The sequence below is a fragment of the Lithobates pipiens genome, unplaced genomic scaffold, assembly GCF_037356315.1.
Source record: "Lithobates pipiens isolate NorthernLeopardFrog02 unplaced genomic scaffold, aLitPip1_a1.2 Scaffold_23, whole genome shotgun sequence".
NCBI classification, from domain to species: Eukaryota; Metazoa; Chordata; class Amphibia; order Anura; family Ranidae; genus Lithobates; species Lithobates pipiens.
In genome coordinates this window covers 219,344,196-219,366,933 of record NW_027507785.1, presented here as the reverse complement: position 1 = coordinate 219,366,933, position 22,738 = coordinate 219,344,196, and positions in this window count along the sequence as shown.

Sequence of the window (22,738 nt, the reverse complement as noted above, 5' to 3'; positions counted from 1 at the left end):
AGTAGTTTCACTTTCTAGATTTTTCTCTGCTTTGAGGACTTTTTAGGACCTTTCTGGCTTAGGAGTTAATCTTTTGAAATGTGCTGCTCTACCGATCAAGCTAACACTCTACTACTAGTGGTATTAATTGGAGTAATTTCAGATTTTCTTGGTGTGAGAAAGCACTCTCATAGTTAGGTACCGTATATACTCGAGTATAGGCCGACCCGAATATAAGCCGAGGCCCCCAATTTACCCCCAAAAAACTGGAAAACTTATTGACTCGTGTATAAGCCGAGGGTGAGACATGGCTGTCCATCCCTGTGTGTCCGTCCATCCCTGTGTGTGTGTCCGTCCATCCATCCCTGTGTGTGTGTCCATCCATCCATCCATCCATCCATCCATCCATCCCTGTGTGTGTGTCCGTCCATCCATCCCTGTGTGTGTATCCATCCATCCATCCATCCCTGTGTGTGTGTGTGTGTGTGTGTGTGTGTGTATTCATCCATCCATCCATCCCTGTGTGTGTGTGTGTGTGTGTGTGTGTATCCATCCATCCATCCATCCATCCCTGTGTGTGTGTGTGTGTGTGTGTGTATCCATCCATCCATCCATCCATCCCTGTGTGTGTGTGTGTGTGTGTGTGTGTGTGTGTGTGTGTGTGTGTGTGTGTGTGTCCGTGCAGCCTTGTGTGTGTGTCCAGCCTACCTGTGTCCCAAGCCTCCGTCCCGAGCCGCCGTCGTCCCGAGCCTCCTCCGTCCCGTGCCTCCTCCGTCCCGTGTCGTGCCGATGGATCGCCGCTCCAGGATCGCCGCTCTTCTCGGCGGCCATTCTACAATTCAAAAGCCGCGCCTCCGCCTCCGCCTGTGATAGGCGGAACACTCAATTTCCCAGCAGCCTGTGTTCCGCCTATCACGGACATCCTCTCATACTCGTCCGTAGTATGAGAATGAACGGATGTCCGTGATAGGCGGAACACTGACTGCTGGGAAATTCAGTGTTCCGCCTATCACAGGCGGAGGCGGAGAAGGAGGCGCGGCTTTTGAATTTTAATGTCCGCCGTCTGTCTGCTCGATACGCTGATCGAGCAGTCAGACAGTGGTGACTCGAGTATAAGCCGAGGGGGCACTTTCAGCCTCAAAAAAGAGGCTGAAAATCTCGGCTTATACTCGAGTATATACGGTATTCAACTTATCCCATCTGTTTGTACAACTCTAACTACCAAACAGTATTTCCTGCATCAAGAACTACCTGAAGATATGGTCCTTATATTGTATCTACCTTTTGGGTAGAGCTGTGGTAAATAGAATGTCTATTGTTGTTTTTATATAGACCATTGCCAATCTACATTTTTAAATCGACTGTTAAGACTAGTCGGTCTGCAGTTAATAACTTTATCTGGATGCGTAAGAGGCCCAGATTTGGGAAATTGTTGCTATATAGACTTTAAGCTCAAAGGGGGTTTACCCAACCTGCGGCACTAATATTTAGTGGCTATGTTTGCACAATGGCATGCTTTGCATATAGAAATACCTTAGCTCCAATTGGAAACATCCTCTCTTTGTCTCTTTCATTTCCCTGGCTTACTCTTGTCCAAATCTATCCGTTACAGAAATGTATCTCCCCTGAACTCAATATGCAAATCTCTACATCTATAGTTTTTTATACAGTATGAGATATAAATTGACCTCTCCTGTTCCACCTTTAGCACTATTTTTGAATGATGCCAAATTTCTAGCGACATTCACCGCCAAATCAAATTTTTCTCTCTAGATGGAACATAACTTGGTATCTCTATGCTCACTAATGCTTATTGTGGTTCTTTTTCCAAACTTCAGCAGGTATGCTTCTCTTCCCCTGGAGGCAGAAGTATGATCTACTCAATATACAGCTATCTTAACAGTCTTGTCCTTCCTGAAAACTTATCCCTGATGATTCAACGGGGAGGTAAATCTGCTTAAAAATTTTCCTTTTTTTGTAGAAACAGGCTACTCATAAAACAGCCCACGTTATAGGCTCTCAACTTACCATGACAATGCCAGTGCGCCTTTTGTTTGCATCCCAGATGCATCTTCTGCCTATGAAAGATTACTGCACTCCCTAGTTAGCACTACTATTCAGTGAATTATTGCACTTAACTGGTGCTTTGATTCTGTAACATGGTCCCAAATGTATGCATATATGGAATCTATTAAAATTATGGAAAGTATACACCATACAATTTATGATACAAAGCCACTAACAGTTTTTGAAAGGAAGTGGGATTATTGGTCCTTTTATTAATACACTCCTGTAACCGTTTTATTTGTCTTTGGATGCCTATTTAAACCCGACTTTATGTTTTTGATGTGTTTTCTTTGTCTTATCTCCCTAAGGCCTCATGCACACGAGACGCAGTTAAACGCATGTTCAGAGGCAGTTGGACACTTTTTTCAACTGCTCTTGAACTCATTCAATGTTATCCTATGTGTCCATGCACACAGTCTCGTTTTTTGCCGTTTTTATGCAGTTGCGTTTAAACTTGTTTTTCCAGAAGCAAAAAATGGGTTCAGACGCAAAAGTTTCCACGTTTCAGACGCAAAACGCGGCAAAACGCGGTAAAACGCGGCAAAACGCCGCTACCGCGTTTTGCCGCGTTTTCGTTTATAAGCGTTTTTAAAGGTGACCTTTTTTTTTACATTAAAAATCTCAAAAATGATTGCAAATGATGAAAAACCATTAGAAAAATATTTTAAACAATTGCAATTTCAAATAACAATTTATTAAGTTTTCGTGGTCGCATAACAAAAGTAGTAGTGCAGGCATACAGCAATAGTAACATGGCTTTCAAGACACAGGAGGCCCAACGTAAGTGGGCAGTGCAGAAAAGTACAGTACCGGGAAATACAGCGGGATCAGACCAGCCGACCCAGGATGCACAGCAGGACGGAAGACACCAAAAGTCAGTTATCCGTGCTGGAATCCGAAAGGCCACCCGGGGTCTGCTGCGTAACTTACATGCCAAACTTAAAACAAAATAAGGACCATCAGTAGTACGAACGAGAAGAGTGGAGGAGAAAAGAGGAGAGAGAAGGGAAGAAAGAGGGAAAGACAGAGAAAAAGAAATAGAGTGCCAACGGTCCACTTCACCATGTCCACAGCGGTACACCATCAATCCTCCAGCAGCCGCCACCTCCCCCAGACCAGGTCATGCTCTTCAAGCCTGTCCCTCACCCTGGCAGTCATCTTCTCCATGAGCTCGACGTCCTTGATCCTGGAGTAAAGGGCCGCCCTAGACGGGGGCAGTGGATTCTTCCAGTTAAGGGCTATCAGGCAGCGGGCCGCTGTCAGGATGTGCCGAAGGAGCTTCCGGCCCGGCCTAGTCAGAGCGGGTTGGGACAGGCCCATCAAGAAAAATTTGGGGGAGTGGGGTACAGGAACGTCAAATAGACGCTGGAGCAGCTCACGGGTCGTAAGCCAGTATGGGGCAATCAGGGGACAGGCCCAGTAGATATGGAACAGGGAGCCCCGCTCCCTCAGACATCGCCAGCAGCGATCCGAGGTAGAGGGGTATATCCTGTGGAGAATATCTGGGGTCTGGTACCAGAAGAAAAGAATTTTGTAGAAATTCTCCTTGTACAATATACACAGAGAGGATTTGGCTGCCTGGCGCCACACCGCCTGCCAGGTCTCAAGGGGGAGCTCCTCACCCAATTCCCCCTCCCAGCGTTTCATGTAGGAGTGCTTCCCCTTCGTTTGAAAGTGGTATGCGTTGAGGACGCGGTATATGTCTGAGATCAACCCTCTGCGATCCCGTCCTGCCAGGATTATCTGTTCAAAGGGAGAGGGCGGGGAGAACCGTAAGTGAGGGGCCCTAGATTGTGCAAAGTGCCTAATTTGTAGGTAGCTGTAGAACGTCTGATGGGGGAGGTCGTGCTTAGCCTGGAGCTCCGAAAAGGACAACAGCCGTCGTGTTCTGGGGTCCACTAGGTGCCCTAAGTGGAACAGGTCACGCGAGGCCCAAGGCCAGGACATCTGGTGGGTCAAGCTGGTCGGTATAGTCGGGCTATAGAGGAAGGAGGTCAGTAGGGAGAACTCCGAGTGGAGGCTGTGGTCGCGGGAGAGCTTCCACCAGAGGAGACAAAGCTGGGCCATCGGCCCCAGTAGTCGACCCGAATCTATATCAGTCCTCGCTCCCCATAAGAAGCTGTTCGGATGTATAGGAGCTAGCCAGATCTTTTCAATCTCCGACCACCTATTATAAGACTTCTGCGGAAACCAGGAAGCTATGGCCCGCAGCTGAGAGGCCTGGTAGTAGCGGACTAGGTCAGGGAACGCCAAACCGCCGTCAGAGCGCGAGGCCGTCAGGACAGAGCTCGGGACCCGGTGTTTTCTGTAGTTCCATACGAATTTCAACAGGTCCTTCTGGAGCGCGCGTAACTGTGCGTACGGGACTGGGATCGGCAATGTCTGGAACAGATACAGGAGCTTGGGGAGGATCACCATTTTAATAGACGTGATCCGTCCTATGAGCGATATGTGATGGGCCTTCCATTTACGTAGTAAATCCCTAATCGCCCGAAAAAGGGGGGGGAAATTAGCCTGATACAGGGAGTGGAATGATGGTGTAAGGAGGACCCCCAGCTATTTAAGGGAAGAGCTTTCCCATTTGTACGGGAAAGCGGAGCGTAGGCGGGTCGTCTCAGACGCCCCCATGTTTAGGGGGAGGGCCATCGATTTTGACGGGTTAATTTTGTAGCCGGAGAGTTCCCCATAGCGGTCCAACTCGGAGTGGAGGTTGGGGAGTGAGATCCCGGGCTGAGCCAAGGTAAGGATAACGTCATCTGCGAAGAGCGAAATCTTGAATTCCTTGCCTCTGACCGGGACCCCCCGAATATCGGGGTTACTTCGAACGGCAGCCGCCAGAGGCTCCACACATAGAGCAAAAAGGAGAGGAGAGAGCGGACAGCCCTGGCGGGTGCCATTAGTGATAGTAAAAGTAGAGGACGTGGCGAAGGGGGTTTTAACCTGCGAGGAGGGGGTGGTGTAAAGGTGCCGCACCGCTCGCAGATACGGGCCCCGGAAGCCCATGCGGTGTAGCGTGGCCTCCATAAAAGGCCAGCTGAGGCGGTCAAACGCCTTCTCGGCGTCCAAACTGAGAACCAAAGATCCTAGGTTATCCCTATTCGCCACGTCAATAAGATCAATGATCTTTCTAGTGTTATCCCCTGCCTGTCTCAAGGGGACAAATCCCACTTGGTCCTTGTGTATTAGGGAAGGGAGGATTGTGTTAAGGCGATTCGCTAGAAGCTTCGTAAAGATTTTCAAATCAGCGTTCAGCAGGGCTATAGGTCGGTAACTAGCGCAAACCGTCGGGTCTTTGTCTGGCTTGGGAATAAGGGAGATAAACGAGCCTAGCATGTCGGTCGGGACCGGGGTCTGCTGGAGAAAGGAGTTAAATAGCTTGGTCATGTATGGGCTTAAGAGGGGTATAAACGCCTTGTAGTATTCATAGGGGAGCCCGTCCGGTCCCGAGGACTTGTGGGCAGGGAGGGTGTTCACAGTCTCCAAGAGCTCCTCTTCAGTAACAGAGGCATTCAGTTCTCGGAGGTCTGCGGCTTGCAGTCGGGGTAGGACTATATTGTCCAAGTACTGGGTAATGCGGGCGGACTGGTCCGAGGTCGGGGGATTGTGGGGGATGTCCGGTCTGTTGTACAAGTCAGTATAATAGTCTGCGAACGCATCCACTATCGCCTGGGGGTGAGTCAAAAGGTCCCCCCCCTTGTTTTTAATTTGGGCCGGGGCAGAGGTCACCGTACGGTCCGCCAGTTTCCGGGCCAGTAGCGACTGTGCCTTGTTCCCCTTGTCATAGTACAGTTGTCGTAAGCGGACCAGAGCTTTCTCAACCGATCCCAACGCCAGGTCCCGAAGTGTCTGCCTAGTCTGGACGATTCGCTTAAGGGTGGGGACGGAGGGGGAGACCAAGAGACGGGCCTCAAGGGTCTTAAGTCGCTTTTCCGCCAGCAACCTGGCGGTCCGTGCGTCCTGCTTCAAGGCTGAGGACAGGGCTATACAGCGCCCCCGGATGACAGCCTTATGGGCGGCCCAAAGGGTAGTAAGGGAAACGTCTGGGGTGTCGTTCTCGACAAAGTAGTGCCGGAGCGAGGACTCCAGCTCTGCCTTTGCCGGAGCATGCTGTAGGAGAAAGTTATTCAGCCTCCAGGTGCAGGGCTTATAAAGGGGGGAGTCCAGCGCTAGAGTCAGAGTTATGGGGGCGTGATCTGACCAGGAGATGGGGAGTATATTTGCAGATTGGACCGCCCGCAGTGTCGTGTTATTAACAAAAAAGTGATCAATGCGCGAGTGCGTGCCGTGGGGAGCGGAGAAGAAGGTGTACTGGCGGTCTTGCGGGTGCAAAGCTCGCCAGGCGTCAAAAAGACCCCGCCGTCTGGTAATTTGGCGGAAGAGCCTGGAGTCTCTCAAGGTCCCAGCCTGAGGCGTCCGGAGGCCCACCACCAGGCGGTCACGGAGTGCGGACTGAGTAAGGTTAAAATCCCCCCCTATCACCAGGAGCCCGGGGGGCGTCTTAAACAAACGGGAAAACACCTTAGATAAGAAATTATGTTGATGGACATTGGGGGCGTAGAGAACGCATAAGGTCAGTGCCTGCGTGCGCCACAGACCACGGAGTATAATGTAGTGGCCCCGTGGATCTAGGTGCACAGAGGTACAAGTAAAGGGGACTCCCTGCCGGAAAAGAATGGCTACTCCTGCTCTCTTCCGCGGGTTGAAAGCCTGGTACACCTGAGGGAAATGCCTGGAGGCAAACGCAAAGGAGTCTCCCCGGTTGAAATGCGTCTCCTGGACCATTACTATGTCCGCTCCCGCCTGTCGAAACTCCCTAAGTGCCAGGTGCCGCTTTTTGTTGGAGTTGAGGCCATGAACGTTAAGGGACAGGATCTTAGCCATGGTCAAGTAGGGGTAGAGCACAGGGCATACTTAGCTCGGTCCGTTGGAGGCCCAGGTGCCTCGGGAGGAGCGGCGACCACCGGAGAAGAGACGGCGACCGAGAGGACCACTGGCATGGCACTCCTGAGGAAACAAGAAGAGGAAAGAGCCTATAGAGAGAGGAAAAAAGAGAGACAGAAACACAGTACAAGATAAAAGAAAACATTGTCAAGTAACAGGTCCGGAGGTCCTATAGGGACACCGGATCCGCTTGGTTCCTTATCGACTCCCCAACCCAAAAATAAAATAAAAGTCGGGTTAGGGAGGCACCAACAGTCCACTCCACCAAAGGAACCAACAAGTGGAAAACCACAGGGGGGGGCAGTAACCCGGGAGTCGATCCGGTTCGAGACCCTAGGCCAGCCCGAGAAAAAAAAACTGGGAAATCATGTAGCTCCGGCAATCGGGGGGAAAAAAGTAGCAAAACCCCAAAAACAGGGGAAAAGAAAAAACCGTAGAGGGGAGACGTCCGTTGGACAGGACCAGTACTTCAGTCACGCTTGGGTGACCCGCGGTGGGGATCCGGGCCTTTGCGCCGTTTGGCTGAAGGGACTTTCTGCCAGATCACCGGCATCGGAGGGGGAGAGGCGACCAGATCCCAATCAGGCAGATGGGGGACGGGGATGTCAAGAGTGTCACAAAAGGGGACAAGATCTTCCGGGTAGCGGAGAGTTGCCGATTTTCCTTGGTGTCTTGCGGTCAGGCTGAAGGGGAAGCCCCATCTGTATAAAACGTGCTTATCTTGCAGGGCTCTGAGAAGAGGCTGCAACAGCCTCCGTTTTTGGAGTGTGATCCAGGAGAGGTCCGGATAAAGCTGAATCGGTGAGTTATCGAAGGCCAGATTTCGGATGGTGCGGGACTTGCGCATAATGTCTTCCTTGAGCGGGAAGGAGTGAATTCTGCAGATAACGTCCCTGGGTTTGGAGGCCGGGCCTTTGGGTCTCAGGGCCCGATGGGCTCTATCCATTTCAATGTGCTTATCCGGGTCTTCCCCCAACATCTCGTTGAATAGCGTTTGCAGTGAAGACTGAAGGTCCTCGGCGCCCTCCGACTCAGGCAGGCCGCGAATGCGGATGTTGTTTCTGCGGCCTCTATTGTCGAGGTCTTCTACGTGGCGTTGCATATCCCGAAGCAGGAGGCGGTGGTCCGAGGTCTCCACCTGAGCACGGTGGACTGCCAGCTTGGTCTCCTGGACCTCCTCTTCCACCATCTCCACACGGTCAGATAGATGTTTGAGGCCAGTGTGCAGGGACTGAATCTCAGCGCGGCAAGTGGCCTGTACCTCCGTAATAAGCTGTTTAAAGTCCTCTTTCGTTGGCATAGATTGCAGGTATAGCTGCCAGTCAGGGCGGACTGCCTCATGGCATCGGGATGAGGACAAGGAGGGCTGAGAGTGGAGGGGCGGCTCACCCCGCTGCAGTTCCCGGGTGGGAGAGGGGGGCCACGATGGCAGAGGTCCCCTGGGATCAGCCCAGGAGGTAGCATGGGGGGGGGCAGGGTGAGGGGTCCAGTTGGGCAGTTCCTCGGAGGTGGCCAGGGGCCCGGGCCACCTGGGCATAGGAGGGGGTGACATCTGAGCGGACCCTGACTTCGCTAGAGTCCCGAGAACGGGGGGGCCTCTGCGCCTTAGGAGAGGCAGGCCGCGGCCATGTCCCCGGGGCCCCCCCCACAGCCGCCAGGGGTGTTCCAGCATCCCCACCAGGGAGACAGTCCGAGCACTCCCGAGAGTCCTCCAAAGTGCCCAGGGATGGGGGGGACAGGGATGAGCTGAGGGCCGTGCTCGGGAGAGGAGCTGAGCGTAGAAGGCGGGGGAAGGCCTCTGAACATTGGGTATCCAGCAGGGAGGGTGGTGGATCCACGGCCCGCTCCCCCCAGAGCACAGAGGGGGGAGTGGGGGATGGGGAGCCCTGGGTGGCCTCTCCTGAACAATGCCTGCCCTGCAAAACGTCCTGGGAGAAGGCAGGCTGGGACAGGGGCTGTGCGGTTGCAGGCAGGGGAGAGGGCTGGCGTACCTGGGAGGACGTCGGGCGCCCGATCCGCGCCATCTTGTCACTGCGGCCTAGCGCGAGGAGTGGATCCCTGGCCGGCCCCTCCGGGGCCTCCCGGCAGTCCAGAGCAGGGTCCGAGGGGTGACAGAAGACTTCCCGCTCCCCCGCGGGCTCCGGGGGGAGCGGGGGCTGATGTGCGGCATCCGTCCGGAGTGCAGAGGGGGCCGGAGGAGCCCGTCCATGAGGCTCCGCGCCGTCCGGCGCCATCTTGCTTCCGCCGACCGGCAAGGCCTCGGGCGGCTGGAAGTAGTTTTTAAAGGCCGCGGAGGGTCCCGGTGGAGGCTGAGGCGTTCCCCGGAGTGAGGAGGAACGAGTGGCCCGCGATCTCCCCATAAGGCGCAGGTGAGTCCCCGATGTAGTGCCTTGTAGCGGCGGGCTGGAGGAGAGCACTCAGAATGTGCGTCCTTCCAGGTCGGCTGCCGGACACGCCCCAACAATTGCAATTTCAAGTGGACAATCCACAACTTGTGGCAAGTGACATGGCAGGTGGCAAGTGACGTGGCAAGTGGACAATCCACAACTTGTGGCAAGTGACATGGCAGGTGGCAAGTGATGTGGCAAGTGGACAATCCACAACTTGTGGCAAGTGACGTGGCAGGTGAAGTGGCAAGTGACGTGGAAAGTGGACAATCCACAACTTGTGGCAAGTGACCTGGCAGGTGACACGGCAAGTGACCTGGCAGGTGACGTGGCAAGTGGAAAATCCACAACTTGTGGCAGGTGACTGACATGTGACGTGTCAAGTGGACAATCCATAACTTGTGGCAGGTGACGTGGCAAGTGACGTGGCAAGTGGACAATCCACTTGTGGCAGGGGACGTGGCAAGTGACGTGGCAAGTGGACAATCCACAACTTGTGTCAGGTGACGTGGCAAGTGACGTGGCAAGTGGACAATCCACAACTTGTGGCAGGTGATGTGGCAAGTGATGTGGCAAGTGGACAATCCACTTGTGGCAGGTGACGTGGCAGGGGACGTGGCAAGTGACATGGCAAGTGGACAATCCACAACTTGTGGCAGGTGACGTGGCAGGTGACTTGGAAAGTGATGTGGCAAGTGGACAATCCACAACTTGTGGCAGGTGATGTGGCTGGTGATGTGGCAAGTGGACAATCCACAACTTGTGGCAGGTGACGTGGCAGGTGATGTGGAAAGTGATGTGGCAAGTGGACAATCCACAACTTGTGGCAGGTGATGTGGCTGGTGACGTGGCAAGTGGACAATCCACAACTTGTGGCAGGTGGCATGGCAGGTGACGTGGAAAGTGGACAATCCACATCTTGTGGCAAGTGACGTGGCAGGTGGACAATCAACAACTTGTGGCAGGTGACGTGGCAGGTGATGTGGCAAGTGACGTGGCAGGTGATGTGACAAGTGGACAATCCACATCTTGTGGCAAGTGACGTGGCAGCTGATGTGGCAAGTGACGTGGCAAGTGGACAATCCAAAACTTGTGGCAGGTGACGTGGCAAGTGACGTGGCAGGTGACGTGGCAAGTGGACAATCCACAACTTGTGGCAGGTGACGTGGCAAGTGACATGGCAAGTGGACAATCCACAACTTGTGGCAAGTGACATGGCAGGTGGCAAGTGATGTGGCAAGTGGACAATCCACAACTTGTGACAGGTGACGTGGCAAGTGACGTGGAAGGTGATGTGGCAAGTCACGTGGCAAGTGGAAATCCACAACTTGTGGCAGGTGATGTGGCTGGTGACGTGGCAAGTGGACAATCCACAACTTGTGGCAGGTGGCATGGCAGGTGACATGGAAAGTGGACAATCCACATCTTGTGGCAAGTGACGTGGCAGGTAATGTGGCAAGTGACGTGGCAAGTGGACAATCCACAACTTGTGGCAGGTGATGTGGCAAGTGACATGGCAGGTGATGTGGCAAGTGGACAATCCCCAACTTGTGGCAGGTGACGTGGCAAGTGACGTGGCAAGTGGACAATCCACAACTTGTGGCAAGTGACGTGGCAGGTGACGTGGCAAGTGGACAATCCACAACTTGTGGCAGGTGACGTGGCAGGTGATGTGGCAAGTGACGTGGCAAGTAGACAATCCACAACTTGTGGCAGGTGATGTGGCAAGTGACGTGGCAGGTGATGTGGCAAGTCACGTGGCAAGTGGACAATCCACAACTTGTGGCAGGTGATGTGGCTGGTGACGTGGCAAGTGGACAATCCACAACTTGTGGCAGGTGGCATGGCAGGTGACGTGGAAAGTGGACAATCCACATCTCGTGGCAAGTGATGTGGCAGGTGATGTGGCAAGTGACGTGGCAAGTGGACAATCCACAACTTGTGGCAGGTGACGTGGCAGGTGATGTGGCAAGTGGACAATCCCCAACTTGTGGCAAGTAACATGGCAAGTGACGTGGCAAGTGGACAATCCAAAACTTGTGGCAGGTGAAGTGGCAAGTAACGTGGCAGGTGATGTGGCAAGTCACGTGGCAAGTGGACAATCCACAACTTGTGGCAGGTAACGTGGCAGTTGGACAGTCCACAACTTGTGGCAGATGACGTGGAAAGTGACGTGGCAGGTGATGTGGCAAGTCACGTGGCAAGTTGACAATCCACAACTTGTGGCAGGTGCCGTGGCAAGTGACACGCTAAATACAAGTACACTGCAGCTCTCACAGCTGCTGCTACTCACTCTGGTCTCACAAAATTGCTGAAATAGTTAATAATACAGTTTTTTGAGCTGGGGAGGGTCTATGATGTTAGCTTAACTAAACGCTTCTAAACGCAAACGCGGTAAAAAGCAGTAAAACGCTGCTAAATCGCGGTAAAAATTGCGGCAAAACGCGCGTTTCTAAACGCCGGTTTCAGCTTTTAAAAACATGTGTCCAGCAGAGTTTGCATCTGCGTCTCTTGTGCATGAAGCCTTAAAGTTTCTTGGCTATTTGGTTATGTTATTAGCCAGTTATTTCTTAGGCCGCGTACACACGGGCGGACTGTTCGCTCAACTTTGTCCGCTGAACAGTGTTTCAGCGGACAGTCCGCCCGTGTGTGGGCTTTCAGCGGACAGTTTCAGCGGACAGTTTGACGGACAAAGTCTTTCGGAAATTCCGAAAAACTGTCCGCTGAAACTTTGTTTGAGCGAACAGTCCGCCCGTGTGTAGGCTACTTTCGAAATGAGCAAACTGTTCCCGCTCGGAGGAAAGTCTGCTCATTTCGAGCGCGTGTGAAGGTAGGCGGGGCCTGCGACGGAGACGTCGCGGGCTCCGCCGCCTGGAATGGACTTAAAGGGGAACCCCAACGCCGAAAAAAATCGGCGTGGGGGTCCCCCCAAAGTCCACAACAGACCCTTGTCCGAGCACGCTACCCGGCCGGCCAGGAAAGGGGGGCGAGCGAGCGCGCCCCCCCTCCCGAGCCGTACCAGGCCGCGTGCCCTCAACATGGGGGGTGCCTTGGGGAAGGGGGGGCCGCGCGGCCCCCCCACCCCAAAGCACCTTGTCCCCATGTTGATGAGGACAAGGGCCTCTTCCCGACAACCCTGGCCGTTGGTTGTCGGGGTCTGCGGGCTGGGGGCTTATCGGAATCCGGGAGCCCCCTTTAAGAAGGGGGCCCCCAGATACCGGCCCCCCACCCTATGTGAATGAGTATGGGGTACAATGTACCCCTACCCATTCACCTGTAAAATAAAAGTACCCAAAAAAAAAAAAACACAACACACGAGAAAAAATATTTTATTGCACAGCTCCGGGGGTCTTCCGTCTTCGGGGGTCTTCTCGCCGGACTCCTCCGCTATCTTCGTGTAGCTCTTTTGCTAGCGGAGGAGTCCGGCTTTCTTCCTCCCCGCCGCCGGCCTCTTCTCCCGACTTCGGGGGTCTTGTCCCCCTCTTCGGTTCTTCTGCCGGGCCACCGCGCCTTCTTGTAGCTCTTTTGCAGGCGGTGGCCCGGTCTTCTGTCGCCGCCGCCTTCCGTTCTTCTGCCGGGCCACCGCGCCTTCTTATAGCTCTTTTGCAGGCGGTGGCCCGGTCTTCTGTCGCCGCTGTCGCCGCTGTCGCCGTCGCCGCCTTCCGTTCTTCTTCTTCTTCTTGTTCTTCTTCTTCTTCTCCAGGAGATGTTGACACGACGCTCTCTCCGGCCGGAATGCCAGAGCCGCCCTGCGCTGCCACTTATATAGTGACAATGGGGCGGTGTCACATGGTATATGTCACATGGGTTGGTCACATGGGTTGATGTCACATGGTGACCCCGCCCCCTTACGACGTCTCCTTCGCGGGCCCCGCCTACCTGTACACGCGCTCGAAATGGGCGGACTTGCCTCCGCCTTACGTGGGCGAGTCCGTTCATTTCAAAAGTTGAGGGAACTGTTTGGCAAACAGTTCGCTGAAACAGTCCGCTCAAAAAGTGCCGTGTGTGGGCAAGTCCGCTCATGCAAATTTTGAGCGGACTGTTGCGGCAACTGTTTGACGAACAAAGTTTCAGCGAACAGTCCCCGCGTGTGTACGCGGCCTAACTTTTTTTCCAGTTTGTTATGCCATTTTTCTGTGGCACATAGAATGCTAATTTATATTTTTTCATGTACTGCCTGATATGCATATCCGGTCTGGTCAGGGGCGGATCCAGGGGGGGGGCAACAGGACAATTGCCCCCCCCCGAAAATATCACACTGTCACCGACTGACTTGCAGGCTGCAGCGCTGCTATGCCCAAGTCTCTCTCTCTGTCTCATCAGCGATCAGCGGCGCAGAGAGAGAGAGAGACTCTGGTGTATTACACAGCGGGACTGGACCAGGAGGAGCTAGGAGGTGGGTGGAGCTGAGCCGTTGGCTTGGCAACCCTGCACTCGTTGCTAGCGCCTGCCCGCCTGGCGTCTAGCAACGAGTGATGTCATTGAGACAGTCACGTGACTCACGTCAGACTCGGAGTCTCAGACTCAGAGCCGACGTCACGTGACAGGAGCTGCCTGGAGGAGCGGTGTAGTGTCATATTTTGCTCCCCATCATAGAATGCTCCCGAAGTGACGTTGCGGCCAGAAATTTAGCACTGCGCATGCGCGATGCGTTCCAAATGCTTGCACATGCGTTTCAGAGGGTTTCCGACAATGTAGGTCAGTGAAACCGTCAGATAATGTCACGGAAGTGAGGGGAGGTAATCGTGACATTAACTTTAGACAGAGCGGCGAAGAGAGAGCGGGTAACTGTGGCTCAGGGAGGGGATTACCTCCCCTCACTTCTCTGACATTATCTGACTGTTTCACTGGTCTGCATTGTTGCAAATCATTTGAAACGCATGGCGCAAGTGTTTGGAACGCATCGTGCATGCGCAGTGCTAAATTTCTGGCTGCAACATCACTTCCGGAGCATTCTGTGATGGGGAGCAAAATATGACACTATAGGGGCACTGTGTGACAGAGGCAGAGCGCCAGCAATCTTCCCTTTATGCGTCCGCCCCTGAGTTTGTTGAGTGTGCTGGCCCCTCCTACCTGCATCACCTCATCCCTCCATCTTGTCCATACTCATCACAATCACTCCCTCCGCCCCGACACCAGGGAAGTGACGTGGCAAGTGACAATTGGCAACAAATGACAGGTGACATGGCAAGTGGCAATCTGTATCTGGTGGCAGGTGACGTGGCAAGTGACAATCCGCAACGTGTAGCAGGTGACGTGGCAATCTGCAACATGTGGCAGGTAACGTGGCAAGTGACAGTCCGCAATGTGTGGCAGGTGATGTGGAAATCCGTATCTGGTGGCAGATGACGTGGAAAGTGACAATCTGCAACATGTGGCAGATGATGTGGCAGTCTGCAATGTGTGGCAGGTGACATGGCAAGTGGCAATCCGTATCTGGTGGCAGATGACGTGGCAAGTGACAATCTGCAAAGTGTGGCAGGTGACATGGCAAGTGACAATCTGCAACATGTGGCAGGTGACGTGGCAAGTGACAGTCCGCAACATGTGGCAGGTGACGTGGAAATCTGTATCTGGTGGCAGATGGTGTGGCAAGTGACAATCTGCAACGTGTGGCAGGTGACGTGCCAAGTGACAATCTGCAACGTGTGACAGGTAACGTGGCAAGTGACAGTCCGCAATGTGTGGCAGGTGACATGGAAATCCGTATCTGGTGGCAAGTGACAATCTGCAACGTGTGGCAGGTGACGTGGCAAGTGACAATCCGCATCTGGTGGCAGGTGGCGTGGCAAGTGACAGTCCGCAACTTGTGGCATGGCAAGTGACGATCTGCAACTGGTGACAGGTGACACACTCTGGGCTCTCACTGATTCTGCATTATGGTGAGTTGAACCATTTCATTTTATATAACATTCTATATAACAATGTAATAATAAAAATAATGCGCTTCCAACATCCTGACACCATATTAACCATGGTGCCGTCATGATTGAAACGCTAGCACCAGCCATGTCCCCGATAAATTGCCCGCAAAAAAAAAACGTATTTTCTGGCAGTGCCCCTCCCGAGACTAGACTCTGGATCCGCCCCTGGGTCTGGTGATGTGCTTTGTTTGCACTTTTACCCTGTGCATTTGATAGCAGGTCTTGCCAATTCATCATTCTACTGAACAACTTATTGTTTATTTTTCCTTTGTTTTGATTTGATTTCAATAAAATTGTTTTTAAACAAACAAAATTAATATTGCAGTATGTATCTTAGAAGCAGTCAATTCACTAAACTTAATTATCACATGCAGTGGCCATTTTTATGTCATATTTAACACATACATTTGCTGTGATTTACTTTATTCCTTATTTTGTCTCAGACTAGATCTACGGCTGCAGCAAAGTGAAATATTGTGACAGCTATGTCGGCCAGCATCCCACCAACTATGACTCATCCCTGCCTGGTCCATTTTACTGTCAGACGGGAATTCTAGACCTAGCTGATCTCCAGATTCTACTAACATGGTCTGTGGTAGCAGGGAGTTCAAGGATTTGTTCTTTCTGTTAGTGCTGTATAGAATGTTACAAGTGGTTTGTTAAGCTGCCAGAGAAGGTGAGGACTTTGCCTTTGAGTGGGCACCTGTGCCTAAGGGAGATGCCTCATCCATTCACATCACCTTGTTATAGTGAATGGCCTCAGACTGTTGACTTTGAAAGCCAGGGGTCCTAACTCCAAAATTAAGATATCATTAGTATTTTAATATTTTAAACAGCACAAGACTCAAGCTTCTCCAGGAGACTCATCCCACCATCAGTAAAGTGTTAGCCTTGAAAAAGCCCTTCTTACATTGGGTGCATCCTGTTCTGATTATACTAGAGGAGTGGTGAACTTGGTCAGCAATTCAAACATTTTGCACATCTTATATGATAAAGTGCTCCTATACCTCCCCTGGAGTTTTCAAAAGCATAATAGACACTATATAAAGCTTCTGTACAAGGACTACAATCCTGGGTAGACGTATAGAGTTTGACATACATTTAGTGGTGGAAAAGACTCAGCTCTTAAACTGTACTCCTGTTATTGCTGCATGCACACATTTGCTTCTGACATTAATCTGGCGTTTGGATGTCCCTGTATTCTCTTACAGTTGATTACAATGACATACCTCCCATGAGGTGTTTCAGATCATACCCCTCTACAGCTAACAATGCTCATTGGTAACAAAGATTCTATCTCCCTTGGCGACTCCAACCTGGGTGGCTGTGATTAAATCATGCAGAAACAAATGAAATCTCACTTTGTTTCATATTGTGAAACTCATTCAAATTGGAAAATCAGTAGGCACATGAATGGAATAGGAAACCTTCAAGTCCTCTGTCTGAGGTGAGTATATCTTAGTGATCATAAATGTTAGAGCTGGCCACAATAGCACTCTTCAGAACATTAAATACCCATTACAGCAGACCAAACAATGGTTTATAGAAGACCCCTGCACCCAAAATTTCACTGAACCAAATCAAATCCACAGAGACATACTCTAGTGTACAACAAGACGAGTGCACTGCTCCCATCTGAAACAAAGGGACATTTTGTTTGATGAAGAAGACAGAAAGGAATGTTTTTAGCAAATGTGACAGCAGACCCCTCTACACGAGCCAACATCTGAGCTTTAGGAGCAGAGACAGAGGGGTTCAAACCAATTCTGCAGACTTTTGTTGAGTATTTTCAAAGCATTTATGCCCCATTACACCAAACAATCAATCTAATCTGTGGTATACAGATAGACAAAACTTCCCTTTTCAGCTCTCTCAAACTGATGGAATATTGTTAGATGCTGCTGTCTCGTTAGATTAATCAAATTGGTAAAATGTCTGGCTTTGTTGGACTCTGACCTAAACAGTAAAAATTATACTGTGAAGTACTTTCCCAACAATTTGTGACCCTTATATGCAGTATCATGAACAGGGAGTTCTTCCTTCATCTATATATCAGGTGAATGAGGTCCTAATTCCTAAACCATTAAAATGAAGCTCATGTAGACAAATCTCATTTTTCAATATGAATCTATAATCCGTACAAAAAAAATTGTCAATACATTTGTCTAAAATAAATTAAAGCCTCCTGGGTACTGATAAAATGGGTTTTATTCCTAAAAAAATCCACAGGCGTTAACATTAGAAGCCTCCTGATTAATATACAGCTCTTGTGTGCTAATGCTGGAAGTAGGGAAGTATTGACACTTGACATTGAGAAAGCACTTGACTCGGTCATCTGGCTTTGGCCCCTCATTCATAAAATGGATTGATCTTCTATACTGGAGCCCTCAGACTTCCATTAAAAAGACATATGGTCATCATAACTATTGGCGGTGAGAAGAGGTACACATCAGAGGTGCTCCCTGTCATTCATTATTTTGGTCTTACTGTAGTAGCGCCCTGATCCAATCCTCAGATGAGGGGTCCCTAGATAGAAAACTGGAGGAGAAAGTTCCATTATATGCAGACGATATGCTCCCTTTCCTCCAGAATCCAGGCCCATTTTTGAGGCCTGTCTTCTCCATAGTAGATGATTTCTCCATTTTCTCCAGTCTTGAAATAAACCAGGGAAAATTTCAAACTCTGCCACTTCACCCTGCACCAGCTGCTGTTCAAAATACTACAAAAATTAAATAACTGGGAATTCATGTATAAAATAATGTAGCTATGTTGTTTTAAACCTCTTACCCCTCCTGACTAAGGATGAGCTGAACACCCCTGCGAACAGACCTAAACTTCGTGTGAACTTTAGAACCCTATTAAAGTCTATGGGACTCGAATGTTCAAAATGTGCGAATTTTAAAGGCTAATATGCAAGTTATTGTCCTAAAAAGTGTTTGGGGACCTGGGTCCTGCCCCAGGGGACATGTATCAATGCAAAAACAAAGTTTTAAAAATGGCAATTTTTTCGGGAGCAGTGATTTTAATAATGCTTAAAGTGAAGCAATAAAAGTATAATATTCCTTTACATTTCGGACCTGGGGGGTGTGTATAGTATGCCTCTAAAGGGGTGCATGTTTCCTGTGCTTAGAACTGTCCCTGCACAAAGTGTAATTTCTGCAGGAAAAAAAGTCATTTAAAATCACTTGCGGCTATAATGAATTGTAATAATGTAATAACGCAGGTTTCCGTTACATCAGAGGGGGCGGGGTCACCCATGTGTCATTGGAGAAGCCAGGCTTTCCCCCCTGCGTCATATAAGATATGTCAGGCTGCCGGGATCCCCGCAGTGTCTCCGCCAGTGGAGACAGAGGATGGATGGACTGCGCTGCGCTGGACTGGAGGGAGAGATCACCCGTCGCTGGATCAGATCAGCCATCGCTGGACCCTGGAGACATGATCATCCGTTACTGGATAGCAAGAGTGTGTTTGTCTTTTTTAACATTCTTTTACACTTTCTTTGTGAAATGCTAGGGGTACTTTTGTATCCCCTTACCATTTCAAACAGGGGGGCAAGGATCTTCCAGATTCTGATAAGCCCCCCACCTGCAGACCCCCACAACCACCGGCCAGGGTTGTGAGGATGAGGCCCTTGTCCTCATCAACAGGAGGACAAGGTGCTTTGAGGCGGTCACAAACTCCCAAAGCATCATCCCAATGTTGAGGGCATGTGGCATGGTACAGTTCAGGGGGGAGGGGGCCGCTCTCTCATCCCCCCTCTTTTCCTGCTGCCTGCCAGGTTGCATGCTCGGATAAAGGGTCTGGTATGGATATTTAGCGGAAACCCCACGTCATTTTTTTTTTAATATGATGCGGGGTTCCCCTTAATATCCATACCAGACCTGAAGGGCCTGGTAATTGAATTTGGGGGAGCCCCACGCTTTTTTTTTTTTATCAATGACTTTCAATAACTGTTCTCTGTATTATGGGGAGCCAACAATTCATTATAGCCATGAGTAATTTTAAATGACTTTTTTTCCTGTAGAAATGGCACTTTGTGCAGGGACAGTTCTAAGCAACGGGAAACATGCGCCCCTTTACAGGCATACAATACACACCCCCCAGGTACGAAATTTAAAGGAATATTACACTTTTATTGTTTCACTTTAAGCATTATTAAAATCATTGCTCCCGAAAAAACGGCAATTTTTAAAACTTTTTTTTGCTTTGATACATGTCCCCTGGGGCAGGACCCAGGTCCCCAAACATATTTTGGGACAATAACTTGCATATTAGCCTTTAAAATTAGCACTTTAGATTTCTCCCATACACTTGTACAGGGTGTTCCGCGGCTTTTCGAATTTGCCGCGAACACCCCAAATTGTTCACTGTTCGCCGAACAGGCAATGTTCGAGTCGAACACGAGTTTGACTCGAACTCGAAGCTTATCCCTACTAGAGATGGCCTTGTGGTTCACCCGGCGGTCGGTTTGTGGCAAACTTTGCTCGTTCGCGATTCGGACTTCTGGCGCTGTTCGCGGCAGCCATATTAGTTTACATTGGGAAGAACTTTGACCCATGACACATCCATCATGGGGTACAGGACACAGCCAATTGAGACAATTTAGCACATGGACATACCTCCTACCTTATAAATAGACCTGATCTGGTGGCCATTTTACATTCTGTCTTTTGTCAGTGTAGGGAAAGGACGCTGTGTGGAGCAGGGACAGTCAGTCTAATCACTAGCTAGCTAATTAGCTATTACTATTAGGTCCCCAAAAGTCCTTTTAAGGACTGGTATAGGTGTACAGTATATAGGGTTGTAATATACTTATAATATACTTTCTTTCAAATATAGAAAGTATATTATGGTGCACTGCTGTGCTGCTGAGTGTTGACTGATTCTGCAGCTGTCTTTTATCAGTGTAAGGAGGGACAGATTGGTGTTTGGAGCAGGGACAGTCTGCAAATCACTAGCTACTAGGTCCACAAAGGTCCTTTTAAGGACTGGTATAGGTGTACAGTATGTAGGGTTGTAATACACTTATAATATACTTTATTTCAAATATAGAAAGCATATTAGGGTGCACTGCTGTGCTGCTGAGTGCTGACCGATTCTGCAGCTGTCTTTTATCAGTGTAGGGAGGGACAGTTTAGTGTTTGGAGCAGGGGCAGTCTGCAAATCACTAGCTACTAGGTCCACAAAGGTCCTCTTAAGGACTGGTATAGATGTACAGTATATAGGGTTGTAATACACTTATAATATACTTTCTTTCAAATATAGAAAGTATATTATGGTGCACTGCTGTGCTGCTGAGTGCTGACCGATTCTGCAGCTGTCTTTTATCAGTGTAGGGAGGGACAGTTTGGTGTTTGGAGCAGGGACAGTGTGCAAATCACTAGCTACTAGGTCCACAAAGGTCCTTTTAAGGACTGGTATAGGTGTACAGTATATAGGTTTGTACACGTATAATATACTTTCTTTCAAATATAGAAAGCATATTATACTTGACTGCTGTGCTGCTGAGCTGAGTGCTGACCGATTCTGCAGCTGTCTTTTATCAGTTTAGGGACTGAGGGACAGTTTGGTGTTTCTCCTTCCTAGCCTGGCCTGACCTTGCCTCTCCTCCATGGCCTTCATGCGCTCCTGAATTGTCAAAATTTCGCTTGCCGTTGTCGATCCCAGATTCACTTAATACTTTTGTTATGTCAGTGACCATGTTGTGGGACTATGTGTGCACAGCTAGTAAGTATTTTGTGGCTGAAAATATGACCTGCAGGTTTTTAAGGTTCGCCTGTCATTAAAGTCAATGGGGTCTGCTGCGAACCTTCGGAAGTTCGTCCATCACTAATCCCTACTCCTGACTTTTATTAAAAACTAAGCTTGACACTTGAAAGTCATTTCCATTGTCATAGATAGAATCAATTTAAGATGCAGTTGCCACCCTCCCCCCCCCCCACTTTTTTTTCTTTATTTACTCAGAAAAGCTACAATTTTGGATCCTTCTGTCCTTTTTTAAACAGTTAAATAAACAGATATACTCCTTTTTGTGAAACCACATGACTCCCAGAATTAGCCAAGCAGTTTTGAAACAACCCAAACAGCTTGGGGGTCTTGCTCTCTCAAACTTTTTAAAGTGATTGCAAAGCCCTTAATATCTTGGCGTTACAACCAGTTTAAGTACTTTCTAACAGAACAGCTTTCAAAGGCCCATAAATGACTTGCACTTAACAATGAACATGCTTCAGTTACAGTACTGTACATGCAGAGAGCCTGGAACTGTATGAGGTTTTACAGCACTTTTTGCAGAGGAGCTGTAATGCATCCCACCACCTTACTCGCACTATGAGAAGGATACAGAGTTCTGAAAATCCTAATTTCCCCAACAAACAATGGTCTCCCTAATCTCCATTATGGAACAACCCCAACTTCCCAAATATAATCCTGGATCCAGCCATTTTAGCATCAAAGAGAATAAAGGTATTAGGTAACCTATATATAAATGCCAAGTTTGCTTCCTTCACAGAACTGCAGGCTCAATAATAATTTCCTAGCTGGTACAGTATATGTTTAGATTTTATGAATTGCCCCATGCCGGTTTTTCCAGTTTGATCTACTAACTGGTATCTCTTTTACAGGTTGAGATCTTGCCACAGGTACATTAACCAGTTGCCGACCGCCGCACGACGATGTACGTCGACAGAATGGCACGGGCAGGCATATGGGCGTACCTGTACGTCCCCCCCCGGGTGCCAGCGGCGGTTGGAATCCGTTCAGGAGCGATCCGGGATGAGGGGGCGGCCATTTGTTCATGGCCTTCCCCTCGCGATCGCTCCTGACAAATGGAAGTGCAGAGTGACATCACTTCCTCTCCTGTAATGTAAACACAGGCAGAGGAAGTGATGTAATCTCTCCTCCGTGTCGGTATTTTTCGTTCCGGCACCGAGGAGAGAGGATCGGTGAGTTGCACCAACACTACACAATACAGTAGAACATGCCAGGCACACTCCCCCCGATCATTCCCCCAATCACCCCTGCACCCCCAGTCACAGTGACACCAATTGCATTTTTTTTTTTTTGCATTGGTGTCATTTGTGACTGTAATAACTGTTAGGGCAGTTAGGGTTAGCCCACTTTAGTTCTAGCTGACCCAGTTTGCTGAGCTGATCCTACCTGCTAAGATGTTCCAGTCTGCTAAGCTGATCCAGTTTGCAGAGCTGATCCAGGTCGCTGAGCTGATCCAGGTTGCTGAGCTGATCCAGGTTGCTGAGCTGATCCAGTCTACTGAGTTGATCCTGTCTGCTAAGCTGTTCCAGTCTGCTGAGCTGACCCAGTCTGTTCATCCTTTCCGGTCTGTTAATCCTGCCAGGCACCCGTACCCCTCCTTACTCCTGTGTTTCCTGTTACCTTACTAGGGAACCGGGAGTGGGAGCCGTAAGGGAGGCCTCCCTCTGCAAT